The sequence below is a fragment of the Gopherus flavomarginatus genome, chromosome 2 (genome assembly GCF_025201925.1).
Source record: "Gopherus flavomarginatus isolate rGopFla2 chromosome 2, rGopFla2.mat.asm, whole genome shotgun sequence".
NCBI lineage: Eukaryota > Metazoa > Chordata > Testudines > Testudinidae > Gopherus > Gopherus flavomarginatus.
Window position 1 is genome coordinate 145,332,479 of NC_066618.1, and position 21,842 is coordinate 145,354,320.

General features: G+C 41.5%; 1 protein-coding gene across 4 annotated transcripts in view; it reads right to left on the reverse strand.

Moving 5' to 3' along the window:
• CDH18 (cadherin 18) overlaps window positions 1-19,412 on the reverse strand; it is a 1,010,793-nt gene extending 991,381 nt beyond the window's left edge. For all 4 annotated transcript variants that reach the window (XM_050937421.1, XM_050937420.1, XM_050937419.1 and 1 more), the window contains exon 1: window positions 19,104-19,412. The gene's annotated coding sequence lies outside the window, so the exon portion shown is untranslated. The remainder of the gene's footprint in view (window positions 1-19,103) is intronic.
• Window positions 19,413-21,842: the final 2,430 nt, after the last annotated feature.

The window sequence follows — 21,842 nt, forward strand, 5'->3', positions numbered from 1 at the left end:
CCTTTGTCCAGTTTCCTGGACAAAGGTGTCGACTCGCCCCACCTCCTTTCCTGGCTCAGATTACAGGCTCAGGTACCTTTTCTTACCTAAAGTCATCCCTTGCTCTTCCATCCCCCATGCAGACAGTCCCAGTAAAACTAAATGACACTCCCAGGTCAATCCACCCTGCTCCCTACTGCATCACAACAAGTATAGCGTGTAGGTTTGTATGGGAAGATACCTGTGCCCAGGGACGGTGCAACCATTTAGGCAAACTAGGCGGCCGCCTAGGGCACCTAGTGGTTGAGGGCATCTAAAAGCCCGCTCAGGTGAAGAGGTGGAGTGGAGGTGAACTGAGGTGGGGGAGACGTGGGGAGGGCCACCTGCAGTAACGGGGGGGGCGCACAGGGGAACCGCTCCCTTCCCCAGATCACCTCCACTCTGCCTCCTCCGCTGAGCACACAATCCTCCAATCGGCGCCACAAGCCTGGGAGAGGAGGAGAATTAGAGTGGCGCCAGCGTGCTCAGCGGAGGAGGCGGAGCCGAGCTGAGCTGAGGCAGGTTCCCCAGGTGAGGTTAGCTTCCATGGAGGGGGGAGCCTCCCCAGGCGGGGTTAGCTGCCGCTGGGGGGGGTGCTCCTCAGGCGGAGTTAGCTGCCACAGGCGGCGGGGAGGGGGGCTTCCTGGGTGGAGTTAGCTGCCGCAGAGCAGGGGTAGCTGCAGAGGGGGGGATTCCCGGGCAGCGGGGGTGGTGGGTTCCCAGTGGGGGGGACTGGGTTAGCTGCCGCAGGGGGCAGGGTTAGCTGGGTGGGGGGATGGTGCAAGGTGGAAGTTTCGCCTAGAGCGCAAAACTTCCTTGCACTGGCCCTGCTTGTGCGTCAAGCTAATGATTTCCACAGAGGAATTTCAGAAGCAGTATATCAATAATAGATCTATGGGAATTACCAGGCAGAATTTAGTTGTACAATTGTTTCTTACAGTGCATTGGTGGATGGTTGTTTGGATGGAATAGTCAAATCATTCAGTATGCAACTGATAAAGGCTCCCACATCTTTTCAAAGGAACACAAGGTTCCAAAATGCAATGTAATGAGAGGAGTTTCTTCAGGGCATGACTCTACATGGTTGGCACCAGAATTTTGTCCCTATTTACACAACATGCTTCATTTCAAATAAAGGAGGAGAATAAACACCAGAGCTCCCTTGCCTCATAAGTGCTTTTAAAGTTCAGGTCACTGTTTCGAGAAGCTGATTTTGCTAGCCACCTTATTTTTTAATGTGTAATGCAGCACATTCTTCTGAAAGCAAGAAATGTGTTCTCACACTTGTAGAATAATAGTAACACTGTTCATAGGGTTGCCAATTTTGGTTAGATGTATTCCTGGAGGTTTCATCACATGAAAATCTTTAATTAAAGCTTAATCTTTAATTCCTAGAGACTCCAGGAGAATCCTGGAGAGCTGGCAAATGTATCTATGAAAATAATACTAAAGCAAGGTTTATTGGACATTTAACAAAAGACACCATCTCAAGCTTAGTATGAATGAAAGGGGCACAGTATTCTCTGGGTCTGGTCTGCACAACATACGGCCACATGCAGCACGCGGAGGCTCACTGTGCAGCCTACGGCGGGGAATCAAAGGGCTCTGGGCTGCCCACGGCAGGGAATCAAAGGGCTCTGGGCTGCCTGCAGCCGCGGGGAGCCCAGAGCCCTTTAAATCCCAGCTGTGGCTGGGATTCAAAAGGCTCTGAGCTGCCTGCAGCCCCTGGGAGCTCAGAGCCCTTTCAATTCCAGCAGCGGCCAGGAATCAAACGGCTCTGTGCTGCCCGCAGAGATTCCTGGCCACGGCTGAGATTTAAAGGGCTCAGGGCTCCCTGCAGCCACGGGCAGCCCAAAGCCCTTTGAATCCGTGGCTGAGATTTAAAGGGCTCAGGGCTCCCTGCGGCTGCAGGCAGCCCAGAGCCCTTTGAATCCTGGCCGCGGTTCCAGTGGATGGGCTGGGGCTGGGATTTAAAAGGCTCGGGCTCCCCTCAGCGGCAGGAACACTGAGCCCTTTAAATCCCTGCCCCAGCCCCGCAAAGCTCTGGGTTTCCCCAGCCGCTGGAGCTCCGGGCCCTTTAATTTGCCCCTGACAGCTCCCAGCCACCTCTTCAGCTGGGAGCCCCTGGTTGATTTAAAATCAAGCATCACCTCCCCACCCCCAACCTTCCTCTTTGGCCCACAGCAGTTTTGGTGGGGCTGTGCTGGGGAAGGCGGGTTTGTTTCTGAGGGGCTGGGCGGTGCTGGAGTGGGATGTTTCCACAGGCTGGGAGGTCCTGAGGGGGGGTGTTTCCACTGGGCTGGGGGGTTTCGGCCCTCAGCTGTTTTCTTTGGAGTAATGTGGCCCTTGCAGCTTTACGAGTTGTGCAGGCCTGCTCTAAGTATTTAAAAATGTGTCAACATTTGATTGTTTTTTGTTTGACAAGGGCATTATTGGGTTGGTTTAATCTTTTATTATGTAAAATAAATCAGCATATATTAAATGCTATAATGGCTTTGTGTGTAGTCAGTAGTTATACAAGATGAGATCATACTGTTCAGTGCATTTCCAAGAAAAGATTCTTTAAGGGTGTTTGTGGCTGTCACTGGTGCAAAGAGAAAGGTATCCAATCTGAACAATACAGTGGTGTTCTAGATTTGCCTTGTTATAAACTATTATTTTCATCAGATATTACCAATATGATAGGGATGTGTTTGTGACTTTGCCTGTTGCAGGAAGGTAGAATTTAGCAAACAGAACCTACCTATAAATGTCTTTGTCCTGTTTCAAATCTTGACCTAAAAGTAAAGATTCGTTTAAGCTCTTGGAGACCATTCCCTAATTTTGGACAGTCTCCCAGTAATTGCAAAATTTGATGAATTGGATCTACAAGAGTAGAGCTTACATTCATTCTGCAAAGGCACAATAACTTAGCTCCTAAGACTGTCCTCTTTGTGACAAGGTAAAGGGAAGTAAGTAGATAGAAATATGGAAGCTCAAGTTTTTCAATAGCCAACATTACTCTGGCTTCATTTTGGAAAGTTAGACTGAGACTTATTTTTGTTGGAGGAGCAGTGGAAAGTGAGCATTGTTTTGGTGACTAATAATTTACCTCAGCTACAGTACTTGATGAGCTTGTGAATGGTTCAATCAGTTTTAAATGTGAAAGTATAAAATTCTTTGCTGTTTGAGTACAACTATGCAAATTTTCAATGAGATAGAAATTACTTTTAAAAACGAATGTGCAGTAAGTATTTAGCATCTGGATTTTTTAGAACAGATTATATATATTTTTTAATATTAGAGGTTGGTGAGAATCAGAATCTCAGATCCCAACCCTCTGAACTTTGGGAAGCTGCCAATATAAATCTGAACTTCTTATCATAGGTATTAGTCTGACTTTCAGAGTCTCTTCCTCCTTGTTGCAGGTTATACACTCAGTGTTTCCAACTGTCACAACTTTATCACAAATCTTAGAATATTGGATGTTTTACTAAATGCCTCAGCTCCTGGATACAAGTGGTTGCATGATTACATGAGGAACTCATCTTTTTTTTCTATCTTTTATTTTTATTCTTTTAAAAAAATAAAACAAAATTATGGTTCTAGCTATCTTAAATATATAAAAAAAACCTTGATCATGTGATCCACGTGCATCCTAAAAGTTGGGGCGGGGCAGGGGGGAAACAGATGGAAAATAAAAATCGTGTGAGGTTTTTTTTTTTTTTTAAATAATAGTTTAAGTTATTATCATGCATTTTGAGAGTCTGACTTAATCTGTGCAAGTTTGGAGTCGGCAATACAATACACTAATCTTCTTTCTGAATGCATCTTAATGCATGGCCACAATGATCGGGTAAATACTCACATGAAAGATAAAGACATACCCTTCAGGAAGAGACTTTATGAACATTTACATTTATTGTTCACTTGGATAGGGTGATGGGATAGCACGCATATAGCCCACACGTAAAATTAGACAGAGAAGGGGTTATGTGCTCACATCTGGAAAAAGGCAGAGGGTCTTTCTCTGCCCCAGAGAAAATGTTCAACCTGTAAGCAAAAAATTACAATTCCCCAGATGGTCTACATTAAAGGACGGTATACAGAGAGCGGTGAATATGAAAGGATGAAAGAGGAAGTGTTCATTCTCTTCTCATAGCCCAGAAAAACCAGAGCCAGGACATTCCCAGAGAAGTCCCCCGTTGGCAAGCAAGGTTTGGCTGTGAAGTTGTGGAGCTTGCTACAATTGGGACTTGTCTACACTTAAAATGCTACAGTGGCACAGCTACAGTGACGTCCTACAATTCTATGGGACAACTTCCTTAGGAAATTTTATTCCAACAATCCACCATAGTGAAAACAGAAGTGCCCCTCCACCCGCCAGCAAATAGCAGTAGCTCAGGTCAGTGTTAACCGATTCTCTTCTGATCACTGATCTGCAACCACATTGTCAGAAAGCCTCCTGGGTTTGCAATAGGAGCAAAAAAAAAAAAGACAATCTGACACCACGCAACACTGCTTTTACTTAATATCACTGAGAACTGACGTGCCCTCTCAGCTATTGAGGGAGCCTATATTTTTCTAAGAAAACAACAGAAAGACATGGACTCATTTCAAGACTATATTAGTACAAAAATGGATGCAAGAGCTATATTTGCATTCCCTTGTCCCTGCCAATATACACAAACATACAAAATGTCATAAAATCAGATTTAGAGTCCAATCCTGTACTCCCTGTTATTGCAAAAGTCCGTAGAAAGTAATAGGTAAATTTCCTGAGTAAGGGCTGCTGGACCAGGTGCTTCAAATAGAACCATACTTTCCCATGCATTTTCCCTAGGAACATGGCACATGTTAACATGATTTCCTCTTGTTATATGGAAGGGATTAGGAGTGTTCAAAAAAAGCCAGAGAAAAAATCCCCAGTGTCTGTTTTGAGAAACAACAATAGCTTATAGTCCCAAATTCACTCCAATCCTAAATCTAGTAGTAATATTTGTCTGACTTGGCCTATAGTCATAATTCTTTCAGCAGAACTCTATATACTTTGCCAACAAGTTTAGAAATAATAAAGTCACCACAATTTGGATGTATAAAAATAGATACTGACAAGAAATTAGTTTAGTTCCTAGCTATATAAGACTATAATGAAGTAAATATAAAAAAGGCTACAGAAATAACTAAGGCAATTTAAGCATTTAGTTATACAGAAGATAAAGAATTGATTCTCTGCTCTTATATCAATCTTATGTCAGAATACCCTCATTAGTTTCAATAGAATTACTCCTGGATCATAATGCTGTAAAGTAGGAAGAGAATCAGGTCCTAGTTCTGTGCATTTGGAGAAAAGGGTGTTTAGGGTTTGACTTCAAAAAGAGCAGGACTGGGGGCTAAAGATAATCAGGGCCGGCTCCAGGCACAAGCTCCAGGCTCGTGCTTGGGGCGGCATTCTGCACAAACCTAGGACGGCACGGCCGCTTTTGTTGTTGTTGTTGTTTGCTGCTCCAGCCGCCCTGGAGGGGGTGTCGGCGCGGAGGAGAGGAGCACCCTGCAGCAAACTCAGCAGAGCAGCTCGCGTCCTTCTCTCCCCGCTGACCAGAGTGGAGCGGAGCCCTCCCGGCAGGCGGCGCGGAGGTTGGGACCGCGTGGTGAGCGCCCCGCTGAAGCGGTTCCCAGCCACCTTCCTCCCCATTAGACCAGGCGCGCACTCTGCAGCAGCAGGGAGTCCTCTGGCTCCAGCCGCCCTGTAGGGTGTTTTGATTTTCTCCTGCTTTGTCGTCTGCGCCATTGTTTCTCCCCCCGCCCCTGCTTTGCAGCTCCAGCCGCACTATTTGTTTTTTTTCCCCCTGCTTTTCTGCTCCGGTGGCCCCGCGCCCCCCCGCCCTTTTTTTGCTTGGGGCGGCAAAAAAGCCAGAGCCGGCCCTGAAGATAATGACCTCATTTACGTGTATACACAGGTTTGAAGATTATTTTAGAAAGTTTAGATTATATTGCATTTATGTCAAATACAAGAAGTGTGAGGCCCTAAAAGGAATTTATTTACAATTGCTTTACATTACTAACACCACCAATTAATATGTAGAGTCATCTATTGAAAGCAGGCATAAGAGAATGTCCTGCCTTTTTACACCATAGATATTGCATGATGTGTACCAAAAGGTGAGCCAACAGGTAAATTAAGAAAAATAAAAATGGCAGAAAAGAATGACAAGTGATGGTGAATATACAAGCAAAACACAGGAGCAAAATATGAGAATAAATTGGTCTTATATGCTTGCAATTTGGGGAAAGACTCAGCTTTAAAACCTATAAGTTATTATATACATTTATTTTTATTCATATACTATCCTTCCTGAGACCAGGGCATCTTATGATTTACCACTAGAATTCACTGAGTTGGCACATCTCTACATTCACAAACCCACAAGCCTGCAGTTAAATCCAGAAGTTAAAGCATCATCTACAAGACAAGCAGTGTGAAGTTTGACCTAACTATATTTTACTATCTGAAGTCAAGATTTATTAGTATGGTGCTGAAAATGCACAAATGAACATGTAAAGCAACTCCCACTACAAAAATGCTTAAGAAAGAATAATGTCTACACTGTACATTTCTTTCAGCATAAAGGAAAATGCATACACTATATGTCCCCCTAGCACAGGTATAAAATATCAGTGTAGATCAGAGATGGGCAAACTATGGCCCTGGGCTGGATCCAGCCCCTCAGAGCTTTGGATCTGGCCTGTGAGATTGCCACCCCCGTGGAGGGGGGGGGCAGAGGGCTCCGCACACTGCCATCACCTATGGGTTCCACACCCGAAGCTCCCATTGGATGCGGTTCCCCGTTCCTGGCCAATGGGAGCTGCAGAGGGCAGGTCCTGCAGGCAAGGGCAGTGCTCAGAGCCCCTTGCCTCCCACTCCTCCGGTCGCCACAAGGACGTGATGCCGGCCACTTCCGGGAGCAGTGCAGGGCCAGGGCAGACAGGGATCCTGCCTTAGCGGCGCCATGCCACTGCCACCCCGGAGCCCGCACTCCAAACCCATCCTGCACCCCAACCCCCTGCCCTGAGCCTCTTGCTGCACTCCACACCCCTCCTGCATCCTGAACCTCTACCCTGAGCCCCCTCCCTCACTCCACATCCCTTCCTGCACCCCAACCCCCTTCCCCAGCCCTACATTCATGGCCCTGCATACAATTTCCCCATCCAGATGTGGCCCTCGTGCCAAAAAGTTTGCCCACCCCTTCTGTAGATGATGAGGTACTGCTTAGGTAAGTAGAGCAAAGACATTTCTGAGCCCTGTGGGTATGTACCATGGTATGTAGCTTTAAAGGTTCTCTACTCACCCACACAGTGCCTCTCTTTCTACACTTCTATTTTTAGCAGTATTGTGTCACACTGCTGGAGACTTTCACCAGTGCAGGAAAATGCTCCAGCACTGGGGAAAGATTCTTGCATTTGTGGAGGCAACAAGGAAAGACACTGGTAGTGGGGAAGGTTCTGGTTCAGAGGGGGGAGGCAATGGTGAAAGACTCTAGCAGCTCTCCACTGCCATGCCCCCCCCCCGAGTCTTTCCCTGACATGTGTGATGCAACCTGCTTTTCACTGCTTCATGTAGCTACACATACCCTACATGCCACCTCAGGAGGTATGAGGTGTAAACGTAATCTCAAGATACAGGTCACATTCCATTCCTCTGCCCACTATAAATATATGCAATATTTATTACAGCATCCTTCTCCATGGTGGCTAGACACATTTTCAAAATTAAAAAAATAAAACAAAACATGACTTATGCTTGGGTAACTCGGGAGAAACATGGTCGCTGCCTACAAGAGTTTTAGCAACCATTTTGTCATATTCTCAGTCAAGAGAATACAAAGCTCCCTTTCCATAAAAACAAGTCAAACTAAATAAATTTCTTGCATCATTTAGCTCACTAGACCAGCACTGGCTCTAGGTTTTTTGCTACCCCAAGCAAAAAATTTGCCGCCCTAAGCTCAGAGAGCGCAACTGTCCAAGCAAGTTGGCTGGAATGCTGCCCCTGGAATTGTGCCACCCCAAGCACATGCTTGCTTTGCTAGTGCCTAGACCCTGTCCTGCACTAGACCCCGGTGCTGCTGGATTGCCAAAAAGATTGCATTTCTGATAAAGGATTCTTAAATTGAGATGGCCCTGGAAGCTGGTTTTAAAGTGTTCAAAGTCTAAAGAATGACAGCAAGAACCTTTGGGCTGCTGTATTTAAATACCGCAACATAGTGTGGGGTGAAAGTCTGTTTCTCAGATAAGAGGGCACGTCCATGATGTTATATAGCATTGGTGAAGTACCTCTGACACATAGAATCCAAATCACATGCATGCTGAAGTGACTGTGATGCCTTACACTTGGCTGTATTTTTATTCACCTGGCCTGCGTTTTGCCAATCCATTTCTTCTCCTTAGTAAAGTACATGATATAATACAGAGAAAATATCTTCTCAAATAGTAGAATAGTCAGTTGATTGCCTGAAACAGGGTAATTGCCTTAAGCAATTTCCTTTGCAAAGTAGCATAGTCCTGAAGCTCCCCGAGATTATTTCCGGAAGGGAAGACTGTGTACTACATTTATAAAAGTGACGAAGAGTTCCGTGGCTAACAAACGTATTGGAGCACGAACTTTTGTGAGTGAATACCCACTTTGTCGGTAGCCGTGTTAGTCTGGAGTTCAACTATAGGTATTCACTCACAAAGGCTCATGCTCCAATAATACATCTGTTAGTCTATAAAGTGCCACATGACTCTTTGCTGCTAAAACAGATTTAAAGAGTTTGACTTCTATACACTAGACTGAGTTTAGGTCAAATGTGGGCATCTCTGGAGCATTAAGACAATCATTATTTGCATTACTACATGTAATGTTCCCAGCAGTTATCCCCTGGGTGTTATATTTTTAATTGGCAGAGGACTGGACTTCAATCCTGGAGTTTACTTTTTATTTGAGTAAAAAGAAACTGGTAGAAAATAATGAGAACCTTTTTATTAAGAGAAGTTCATAACCATCAGGCTGTGGACTTAGTAATTGTTTTTGCTGTCTGCTACATGAATGTTCAAAATACTTTGAAAGGGTTTGTGTTCTTATTGAGCCTTTTAGTATCTGATTGGAAACATCCAGGTAAAGCCAGTTGAAAAAGTATTGTGGTGATGAGCTCCTTACAAGAATCTAAATAACACAGAAACCTCTTCCCATCCTCTGACAAGTCTGCAGGGCATTAGAACCATATGGGAAAGAGTTAAGAGGCTCAGGGAACGGATGCTGCTGTTCCTCACAAACCCACCATGCCCAGATGACAATCATAAAAGGAGGGAGGAGAAAACAGAAGCTAGAGTGGGGGAAAGTCACAATTTAGGTTGAGAAGGGTCTGTTTCTCTGCTTGTACACCAGCAGGAGGACGTGACTTTATCTGCACTTGTTAGTTTCATAGAGAGGGAAGAACTTTGGTTCTGGAAACTACTTTCATCAGCAGTGAGGAAGAGCATAGCTTGTGACAGGGCCCGAATTGCTAGTACAAATAGGGGAGATCGTCTCTGCACAAACACTGAGGCGGGTAGTTTGCACCTTGATCCAGGAGCTCCTGGGAACTAACCAGGCCACTTAACTTGCACACAGCTGCCAAGGCCTTGTGACAGCCAAAGAATAGCTGGAGCACTGGTCTGCCCCAGCAACAACCATCACATCCTCCAAATGCCTTTCTATCCCCTGACCTTAACTGCTGCACTATGGCCTCCTGCAGGGGGTAGGGTAGAATCAGCAGAGGGGATGTTGCACTTAGCAGAGGGGCTCTTTACCAGGGTTATTTACCAGGTATTTTATAGCTTCTTTGCAGCCACTTTGTATCAGTGTAACAAAGTGGCTTCGTGACAACTGTCAACATGGCCTTAGATGCTTTACTGGAATAAGATGTGGAGAAAGAAGATCAGTTGTCAATTGAATTGCTGATATTTTGCTAATTAAATTATCTACTTAATTATAGGTCTGTGTTTGAAAATTATCACGAAAAGCTTTTTTGTTCTCTTACATGAGTGCACAGCAGTAATGGACAAACCTCCAAAAGCTTTGATGTTTTGGAATGGTATCCAAAACTTTATCTGAAGCTAATTGAAATTTGTCACATCTCAGAATAGAGTAGGATAGCTGAAGAGAGGTGGATTTCCTGTGAGGATTTGTACTTTCTGGTTTCAATTGGATAGGGCATTTTTCACCACTAGTCTCCAATATGATAATTTAGTATATCCAGATACTGTCCCAGCCAAAACTGGAATATGAAGGTTATGTGCATATATATTTTTTTAAGTTAAACTTGATAAAAAGTTTGGATCTGAATTTTGGATGAAGCATTGGGTCATGTTTCAGTGCCTTTGTACATCACAAGAAATCAGTAAATAATGAGCCCATTCTTATTGCCAATGAAGTTAGTGGCAGTTTTGCCATCAATTTCAATTGTAGTGGGATTGAGTCTATGGTTCTACACCCAGCAGTACATTTATTTATCATCTAATAGAGGCTGGGCCTGATAAGAACTATTGTCTGGATTTTGGATGACTGGCAGTGCAAAAAAGGAAAACCCATTTCATTGTCTCCATTTTTGTTAGAAGAGGAAAACAGAAGTCTGTTTAATCCAAGAGGAAAAAGATGAATGCAATAGTTTATAAACCAATATACTGCTACTTTCCTTTATACCATACGTAATTCCTAGTGGTCACCTGGCTAGTCTGTCATCTTCACCTATATGTAGGGTGACCAGATGTCCTGATTTTATAGGGACAGTCCCGATTTGGGGTCTTTTTCTTATATAGGCTCCTATTACCCCATACCCCCGTCCTGATTTTTCACACTTGCTGTCTGGTCACCCTATCTATATGGGACATGTACAAGTAGGACTGCTGATCATTCTGCAGTATTAAGAACAAATGTACTGTCCTCAATGGAATCAAGCAAATAGTTAATTGTCATGCATTCTTAGTAACTGAAGTAGTTGGCCAGGAAGCTAAACTTACACTAATTTATATCAGGGATCTTCAAGAATTGGAAGGTATAAAATATACTTGGGGTACTGTCCTTAGCCAACTACTGGAATTCATGAAAAATACTTTTTTTTTTTTTAAAAAGGTATAACTAATTAAAGGAATTGCCATGGCTTTGTTGTTGCTATAAACAAGTTAATTTTCTAAGGTACAAATCTGCCAAGGAAGGACAGCCAACTAAAAGAAGTACTTCTCATTATCAGCTGTTCTGCAGGACTTTGCTGATGTACTTTGTACTCCACAGAACTGCATCATTAATTATTGTACAAAGGAAGATTTGTCCATGTATTGTTCTAGACCTCAACATATTCAGTGTTTTTGCAAAGCTGTAGCATTTTGTTGCCTCTGTTCTAAAGGCTTTGAAATTCAAGTACATCCAAAATTTGTAAAAGCTTATCTCCAGACTGTTCTTCCACACAGTTTAATAGCAGTTAAACTTAAAATTAACAGTTAACAGTTTAATTTTTCTTCATCATAAACAGTAAAGTATTTTTTCCCTTTCTCCATATATTATAGCTAGTCACGTTAGGTGTATAGAATAATTGTACATATTGGAAAAAAACAACAACCACATTTCATTGCGGGATTCAAACATCTGATGACCAAATAAGGTTCATGCACTGGGTTACAAGCTTTTTCAATACCTTATATCCACCACAGAACTTAACTAGGGTTACATCCTGCAACTGGATCTACACAATCAGATCTTTGTGCCAATATGGAGCCTGACTGAACACACCTGGTTTCTGCATTGGTGCAAGAGTCCATCCACACATCTGATTGCAGGGTGGAGGCTACATATACAACAATACAGAACAGGATGGGGGTATGCATATATTTACATACAAGATGATGTGAGGAACAAAAGATAGAGCTAATATAAGCATTGGTTTATTCCTGGGCTTCTTAAATCAGGGGTTGTAAATACCTGGTCAGTGAGTCATGACCTGTTCTTTCCATATTGCTAAATAGGATGGAGGTCCTGGGTTGACCTGACATAGCTGGGAACAGGGCTGCCAGCTTTAATTATTTTTCAAATTTTAAAAGAAACTGGAAAAAATAACAGCAACAGACTCAGCTTCATGTGCATAATATATATATATATATATATATATATATATATATATATATATATATATATATATATATATCAGCTCTATTAAAATGAGTCTTTAACAATTTTCATAATATTTAAGTTATTCTTGTAAACTTCTTACTTATAGCAATGATAGTCTGAGACACATGACAATCTTCCCCAGCACTGACTCCAAGAAAGCAGAAAATGGGAAAAATGTTTCCTGTTAAGCATATCTGGAGTCTTATTTGGAGACATGTCTGAATAATTGTTTTATACATTCGTCAGTGACAAATGTTTTATTCATGCTTAGCAGAGCATCCCAGACAGTTGCAGGTTTCATTAGTTGAAGTTTCAGAGTGACTTCTGTTTATCTTATCAACTTAAATTTACACAGTAGTTTTCATTCAAAAGTAGTTCAAAGTGCTTTACACAGTGTGTGTATTTAAAGGATAAAATTCACCAGCCAGTAAATTAGAGACATCTCTGCAGTGGAATACAGTAGACACTGTGGAAAGAGCTTTTATGTGTGAGATTTTGTATGCGTGTGTGTGTTTGAAGAAACCTCACTGATTTTGGATATGCAGAGCATAATTAAATTATACAGGATTTGTGGAGAAGACAGTGAGCTTGGGGTTAATGCACTAGACTCTGACCTAAGAGTTCTGGCTTCATTACCTGGTTCTGCTACAGACCTCCTGTGTGATCTTGTTCATGTTAATCAATCACTCTGGGCCTCAGGTCCCCATCTCAAAAATCACACTTCCTTTCTCTCAGCCTTTGATAGTCTTGCCTCCTTAGACTAAAATCTTCAAAACATGGACTCTCTTTTGCTTTATGTACCTACAGCACCTAGCACACTGGTTTCCCAATCTTGGTAGGAATCACTAGGTTCTACTGTGATAAAATGGATTGCAGCCCCTCTTCTCAGAATGTAGCAGATCATCTCACAGAAAAAAAAGCTGCAAACAAGTAAACATGTGATCATTTTGATCTTTAGGAAAATCTAAAAGGAAAATGACTATTTAGTGTTTCTATTTAAGATGCAGTTCTGGGCAGGGACATCTTTTTGTTACATGTGTGTAAAGTGCCTGATCACTGACTGCGGCCTCTAGTTACTACCAAAACAACAATACTTTAAAAGCTAAGTTACCTGTATAGTAAAAGAGGAGATGATTTTGGCTAATCCTCCCATCTTTATTCACGTTGAGTAATACCTTACTCTGCGACTACTCCTAGTCTCTTGTTCAACTGGGTAACTTAGGCCAGGTCTACACTAAAAAGTTAGGTGGGACCCAGCTAGGCGGCATAGGGGTCTGAAAAATCCACACTCCTGAGCAACATAGTAAAGCCAACCTAACTTCCCATTTAGACAGTGCTAGTTCAAAAGAATTCCTCAATCGACTGCGCTACTGCTATTTGGGGAGGTGGATTAACTACAGCTGTAGAGGACCCCTGCCATCTCTGTAGTTGAATGCCTACACTCAAGTGCTACAGTGGTGCAGTTGCTGCACTGCAGTGGTTTAAGTGTAGACATAGCATTATTTATGTAGGAAGATACAAATTAGCAGGAATAGGAAAATCTCATCCTTTTATAAGTACATTGAAATTAACTTTGAGTGGCTCATACTCAGAACATCCCAGTTTTACAAGGTAGCTTTTGTTTTTAACGGAATTACAAATTTCAAAGCTTCTGTAAGCCAGCCATACTTGGAAGGTTACCTTCTCCAGTGAGCAAAAGAAAAGTCACCCACCAAATATATCCTCTTTCAAAGTTAAACAATTATAAAAATAACACTTGCAGAAGAAAAATAATGGAAGAAGGAGGGAAATAATTTTATGCTAGCTTTGACTCACATATTTTTTTCCAACTTCACATTGTGTCACTGTTTTTAGAGTATGCATTCCCTTGAGCCTGTCTTCTCATGTTTTAGCAACAGATCCCTTGGCGATCATAGAATCATAGAACTGGAAGGGACCTAAAGAGGTCATCTAGTCCAGTCCCCTGCACTCATGGCAGGACTAAGTATTATCTAGAGCAGTGGTTCTCAAACTAGGGCTGCTGCTTGTTCAGGGAAAGCCCCTGGCGGGCCGGACCAGTTTGTTTACCTGTTGCATCCACAGGTTCGTCCGATTGCGGCTCCCACTGGCCGCGGTTCGCCGCTCCAGGCCCGTGGGAGCTGCAGGGAGTAGTGCGGACCGAGGGATGTGCTGGCAGCCTTTCCTGCAGCCCCCATGGGCCTGGAGTAGTGAACCGCGGACAGTGGGAGCCGCGATCAGCCGAACCTGTGGACACTGCAGGTCAACAAATCGGCCCGGCCCATCAGGGGCTTTCCTGGAACAAGCAGTGGCCCTAGTTTGAGAACCACTGATCTAGAGCATCCCTGATAGGTGTTAGTCTAACCTGCTCTTAAAAATCCCCAATGACGGTGATTCCCCTGTGGGCAGTTTATTCCAGTGCTTAATTACCCTGACAGTTGGGAATTTTTTTCCTAATGTCCAACCTAAACTGCCCTTGCTGCAATATAAATGCATTGCTTCTTGTCCTATCCTCAGAGGTTAAGGAGAACAATTTTTGTCCCTCTTCCTTGTAACAACCTTTTATATACTTGAAAACTGTTATGTCACTCCCTCAGTCTTCTGTTTTCCAGACTAAACAAACCCAATGTTTTCAATCTTCCCTCATAGACCATGTTTTCTAGACCTTTAATCATTGTTGCTTCTCTTCTCTGGACTTTCTCCAGTTTGTCCGCAGCTTTCCTGAAATGTGTCACCCAGAACTGGACACAATACTCCAGTTGAGGCATATCAGTGTGGAGTACAGTGCAATAATGGCATTTAAAAGAAAAAATACTACTTTAATATAATTTATTTGGAGAAAAATCTCCCAGTCAGTATATATTTTTCCACAATATTTGCCTATATCAAGTAGAAAGATTTCATTTCTAGATTTTGGCACTGAGATTTATGAATGGGTTTTTCATAGCTTTTGGACTGCTCAGTTTCAGTCCCCAAAGCCACCTTCGAGACTGTGCAACAGTTACCAATGCTGAGGAAGCTGTTGAGGAGTCACCTCCTGCATGGAGGAACTGTGCAGCAAATCTGCCACACAACAGATTGTGTGCTGCTAGTGTGAGGGATTCTTCAGTACAGAGAGGGGAACAATGCTAACCACTGATCTCTCTAAGTATACTTATTGGTATAGCCTCCATTGGAAAATATTTTCACTAGTTAAGCTGACTCCGTTACTCTTCATCTAAGTTTCAGCTGCCCTGTATTGATGTCATTTTGCTATGTTAAATAGTATTATATACAGAAATAGGACCGAATATTGCAAGTAATACTCCAGGACACGCCTATGGAATAGTGTTGTATTCCACTCGATGGGCGGCTTCTCAAGTCAGGTAATACTCAGCATAACCAAGAGCTTCAAAATCCTGCCAAAAGTGATTTCAGTTTGATTACTCACATGAGTAAGTGTTTTCAGATTTAGGCTGACAGAGAAAAGGGAAATGAAGAGTGTAGCATTTGCTGTATGTTTCATTTCAAACAAATAGCATCCACTTTAAAGCTCACTGTCATCTATTCTCTCCTTCAAAAAGCATGTTGCATGTCTGAAGAAATTATCTATTCCCTATTCCAAACAACTTAAAGGTTCTTATCAGGCAGCTCAGTCAAATATGAGTCTTTCACTAACCATATCAGAGCACTCATCAACTATTTCTTTTCATGACAGCTCCCAGGAAATGTTTCTGGAATGAGCAGATATGTAGCATCTTTTGGATATTTGTAGCAACTAATATTAAATGCAGTTATCTTGTTTTTTTTTAAAGTATTTCCCTACACAACCTGAATGGACAGCCAGATGGATGGATGGATGGCCTCACAAAATATATTTAAAACATAGCTGTATAAATCATCATCAGCATCAGGACTAATCTCCCAACCATCTGCATGCATGCAAAAAAATCAATAAATATTTTCCAGTTGTTCTGTCTGATTAAAACAGTTATATGTTCAGAATAAACTCATCCAAGCAGAACTTATTTAAAAACGAGTATAGGAACCAATAGCATCTGTTCAATGTGGCCTGCTGTGTGAATAGTATAGGAAGAAAGAGCCCCCTAATGGCTTCAAGTTATCTGTGAAAATAAATAGATTTCAGTTTCCTGAGTTCCTGGTGGAAAGCAGAAGCAAAATGAGTTTCTGAACGGGAAAAATTAGTAATTTGGGTAAATGGTTGACATTATTGAACAAAAGTGTGAAATGGAGTGATCGGTCAAGATTCTCTGTGCTCAAAAAAAATGAAAGGAATTGAGCAGTTTCGATTACATAAATCCAGTTTTAAATGAACATGTGTTCAAGAGGTAAATTCAATTATTTAAACCAGGGACTGACAAAAGTGAACCCTTATGGTGTAAAACTTGTGCACAGATGCTTTCAACACATTTTAATAGCACAACGTCAAAACCTAAAATAATATGAAGGCTTTGGATTTTTTCCTGTTTTTTTTTTTAAATAATTATTCAAGCTGAGTATTGCTAGTAGAAAAATAAAAGCCTTGTAATTTTCTTTTAGAATTTCATGAGGATCATAGAAGGGTTAATGTTTTTAGATACTTGTTTGTAGGAGGGGCTTGTTGATATTACAGCCCCACCCCCTTTGATGTAATTTAAAACTGATGCTTATTTTGTAGTTTCATATAGGAGGGGGGAATCCCGTTGAGGGAAACAACCAACAACAATCAATGTTTCCTCTCTTTCATAAGTGGTACATTTAAATTTGCACAGGTTCAATAAACAAGCATGTCTGCATAGATAAAAGAGAGAGGTGAAATGTGAAAGCTTTCCCAGAGCTCTTAGTCAAAGCTGTGCAAAAGAAGTATTTGTAATTGTTACCCTCAGTGCTACATATTTAAAGAGACAGGCATGTATTTTCATAAGTGCCTAAGGGAGTTAGAGGTTCGGCTCCTAATGTAATTCAATGGGAGTTGGGTGAAAAATCCCACCCACAACTAATATACCTGCTAGCTCGGCCCCCTTCAGTATCTGACACCTATACTGTGCTCTGTTAACATTGTCAGTAGATAAAATAGAAAGCATTTCTCTCTCTCTTTAACTTTGGGCTGGATTCTGACACTTACGTTGTACAATACTGTATTCTATAAGGCAGTCTTATTTATTCTATTGGGACTGATCATGTAGTGAGGCCCTATTCAATGCATGTAAATGTGGTAGAATCTGGCCCCAAATGAGTCCACTGTTAAATGTGAAGAATATCACAGGAGGAAAGGCTAGAATTAACTATATGCATGGATTGTGTTTATCAACTGTAGACAGACACTGGGCTATTTAAGAAAGCAGAAAGCTGAATAGAATAGACACTTTTTTTTTTTTTACGGCTTGTCAGTTTGCATGTTTACTTTCCTAGCAATTTTTTTCGTAAAGTATATTAAAAATGAGCCCAGATACCTCACTCATCCATTCAAGTATGCACTCTGGTCCTTTATACTAATGCCAATTTCAAAAATGAATCTATGACCATGTTGCCCTACATAGCTAGTTTTTAATTAATATTTAAGGTCTACAAAATATGAAGAGTGAACTGAATAACTATGAATAAGGTATTTCATGTTACCTGTGGGGGTTTTGTAGTTACCAGGTGAAATGATATTATTTAATACTTTAATGTTGCATATACAACACTCTATAGATAAAATATTTTGAGGGAGGATAAAAGGTAATTGCAGAATATCTACTGATGGTTTGCCATCGCCGAGGTAGACTGCAATTTAGGGTTTAAAAGCACAGATATTTTAGGATCAGTAACCTTCTGTGAAAATTTCTTAACTAGATGACCCACAGGAAAGTTGTGCCCGGTTGTGAGAATAACTGCTCAAATGCTTGGATTAATGTAGTGACTATTCCACTCTACTCAGACAGAAAATTAAAGTGGCAGGAATACAAAAAATCCTTTTGGTTGGGATCAAGACACAGAAATCACAAACAAACTAACATGAAAGGTGATGCAAATCATCACTGTTAGAGAGAATATGATATGAATACCTTTTGTTTGAAGACACAGTGCTGTCTTTTCAGCTTTACTCTCCTGTCACCTATAATCCCAAAGTCAATCAGCTTCCTGACTGCTGCATAGCCTAAAGCTCAATTATTTATTTTCTAACCTATTACCTTCCATAAAGGTAATGAAACTGTTTTCCATCAAGCTGAGGGATGTAATATGTGAAAAGTTTACGTAGAACAAAAGACGCTTTAAGCGAGTGTAGTGTCAATGTCACATCAAAACAGGCAATCAGCCCAATAGGACTGGCACATCAGGCATAGAAAAACTGAACATCCGAGGATTCATGTTTCAGCTTCTAAACCTTGCTCTTTTCTTTGCAAGCAGAATGTTAGCTATAATTGCCATATCTCTAATAAGATGGAAGTATAATGCTATATCATTTAAGACAGATCATGTTTGTGAAGCAGTAGTTAGCTTGCCATCAAAAGACAGATTTTGTTTTAAACTACTGACAAGCACTGTGAAATGCTCCAGTGAAATGCCTGCCTCACTTGGCTGCACAACATGAACAGCCAAGAATTAATAATACAAGGGAGCCTTATTGCTACACTGTTATTGCCCCAAACTGCTTAGCATCTGTGGGACAGTTTACATTATAACATTGCACAAGTAGATAGAAAAATGTCACTTTTAACCAATTCATCGTCACTTAGTTGGGGGCAAAAGTATAATCAAGGTTTTTCACAATCCAGAGCTCCTTCCTAATTCTCTGTGCATGCATAGTATTTGATACCTATTCACTTGAGAATGAGAGAATTTACATGCAATAAATACATACTGTAGATGAAGCCAAAGCTTGTAGGAATTTTTAACATGCAAGGTATACAAAAGAATAATGCATTTTTTATTCACTGCTGAGAAAGGACAAAGATAAAATCCTTACCTGGAGGATCAAACTGTGTATATCATCAGTGTTGTGTGGGTTTAGTGGGGAGAGGGCAAATTTTTGTTTTCAGTAATGACCCTCTTCTTCAGAGATGGAGCTTGTTAAGAGATAAGTAAAATGAACTATTCCAAGGTCCAGTCTATCATTGCTTGCAAAGCCTGGAGGCTGGCATCCTCTCTGAAGGAAAAAGGTAGCTCAGTAAGTTGTCCACTGAGGGAGCTAGGTATCAGTGTTATCAGGCACCAGCAGTCACATACTGATGCTATAGTACATACTCTCTTCCTCTCTTGCTCTCTCAGCTCTGAGTCTAAGCTCCTTCTGCTGCTGTATAATCAATCTAGCCCGTCTGACTCTAATAGGCCTCTATTTAACCAGCCAATCAATAGAAAGGATTCCAGTGCTGGTCCCCAGGGTCTTTTCCAGAAGTGGTACAAACTATAAGAGTTTTGGCAGCAGCTTAAACCAAGTATTTTTCAGTATTTTATCCCCCTTAGAGAGAGAATGTTTAGGAAAGCCCAGCTTCAAAGCTAGCCTTGTCTCTGTGCTCTCTCATGTGAATTATATAAACACACACTGTGCTGCAGCAGCATTCTGAAACCTTCCCCTATCTCTCCCATTTTCAGTGTTTCAGAATAGAAATGCTAGAGATGGATCTGAACAGCAACTCCCTGACCAAAGGAAAAATAGGGGTGTTTAAAATCCAGTTCTGAGTTTTGGAACTTGGGACTATCTCTAGTAAATACAGAAAAAGAAGTATATGCTGACTAGAAGGGAAAAATGCCTTGCAGTCTTATATTTATATCCCTCTGATTTTGAACCAGGCTCCTTTCTTATGCCCTTCATACTTTCATTTGTTCTACAACCACTAACAATACCCTACAGAAGCTTACAAGTAAAACATTGGGAGGGTCACTGTGTACTGTGCATAACTGAGCATTGCATCACCATAAAATTATTTAGCCTGAATAGTTCTACCACTGATTTTGGGAAACTTTACAGGACAATTGATCTGCAAGCTGGTGGTTCTGGATCACAGCTGTGACCCAGTTTTGATTCTGAAACAGACTGATGGGTAGCTGCTATGCTTCTGACTCTGCAGAATTGTTCTCATTGACATAAGGTGATCCCGCACCTCATCACAGTTGGTAGTATCAGAGAAGCTGCTCTCTTGCTTACAACTACTGACAATTATTGCTCCCAGCCGACATTTAAAAAAAAAAGAGCCTCCTAGTGAGCAAAAACAGACAGTGTGACTTCATGAACCATGTTGTCCTATTCCAGGGCTATGGAGCATTTGCTGACCCAGATCTTTCCAGGTTGAGTCACAGTATATGTGCATGCAGCTGTGCATATATAGTCCCACATGAAACTGACTTGCAGTAAAAATTGTTCAACTGCATCTGTATCAACACTATCACTAATATTCCAGGAAATTCCCTATTAAGCCACAGTTTATATACACACCAGCCTTAACTCACCTATTACCACCAAATATAATATCCAGCTGCAGATTTCTCAGCTCCACACTATACTTCTTCTCAGCTCCAACATATCAACAACCACAATGCAGACATCTAGCTCCTCACAATCATATTCAAATGTGCAATCTGAACTCTAATCTTAGGTAGGTAAAAATAAATTGCCTTTCTGTACGCACAGTGGTGAAATTTAGCATTTTATATTTAAATGAAATATTATATGATCAAAATTATGGTTTTTCATGAGTGAAGAGCTTGTTGTGTGAGGGGGTGAGAGATGTGTGGTTACCATATGGGAGCAGAAGACGGTAAACTGAGCCATTCTTAGGTCCATGAGAGAGGAGATTTGGGGTGGGGGGGACTGGAGAGAGGGAGGAAACAGACACAGGAAGCACTGTGGGGTCTGGAGTCTGGGATAGTAGGGGGTCCACATATCTGTGCTTCAAGGATTCCTCGTGGAGTTTTTGCCTGCTGAATTAAAGGAACACTTCCCCACTTCTCCCTTTATACTCCACCCTTAAGTCCCTTCTGCTTTAGTTTACCTTTAAGTGAAAATCTCAACACAACCTTAACTGTGGAGTTACTATAGACACCATGTATACTGTTTACATATTGAACATCCGTACTGGGCAAATTAGTTGAAACAATTGTAAAGAATAAAATTGTCAGATACTTAGAAGAACATAAATTGTTGAGAAAAAGTCAACATGGTTTCTATAAAGGGAAATCATGTCTTACTAATCTATTAGATTTCTTTGAAGGGGTCAAAAAACATGTGGACAAGGGGGATCCAGTGGACATAGTGTACTTTGATTTCCAGAAAGCCTTTGACAAGGTTCCTCACCAAAGGCTCTTATGTAAATTAAATTATCATGGGATAAGAGGGAAGATCCTTTCTTGGATTGAGAACTGATTAAAAGGCAGGGAACAAAGGGTAAGAATAAATGGTAAATTTTCAGAATGGTGAGTGGTGCCCCACAAGGGTCAGTCTTAGGACCAATCCTATTCAAATTATTCATAAATGATCTGAAGAAAGGGGTAAACAGTGAGGTGGCAAAGTTTGCAGATGATATAAACTGCTCAAGATAGTTAAGACCAAAGCAGACTGTGAAGAACTTCAAAAAGATCTCACAAAACTAAGTGATTGGGCAACAAAATGGCAAATGAAATTTAATGTGGATACATGTAAAGTAATGCACATTGGGAAAAATAACCCCAACTATACATACAATATGATGGGGCTAATTTAGCTACAATG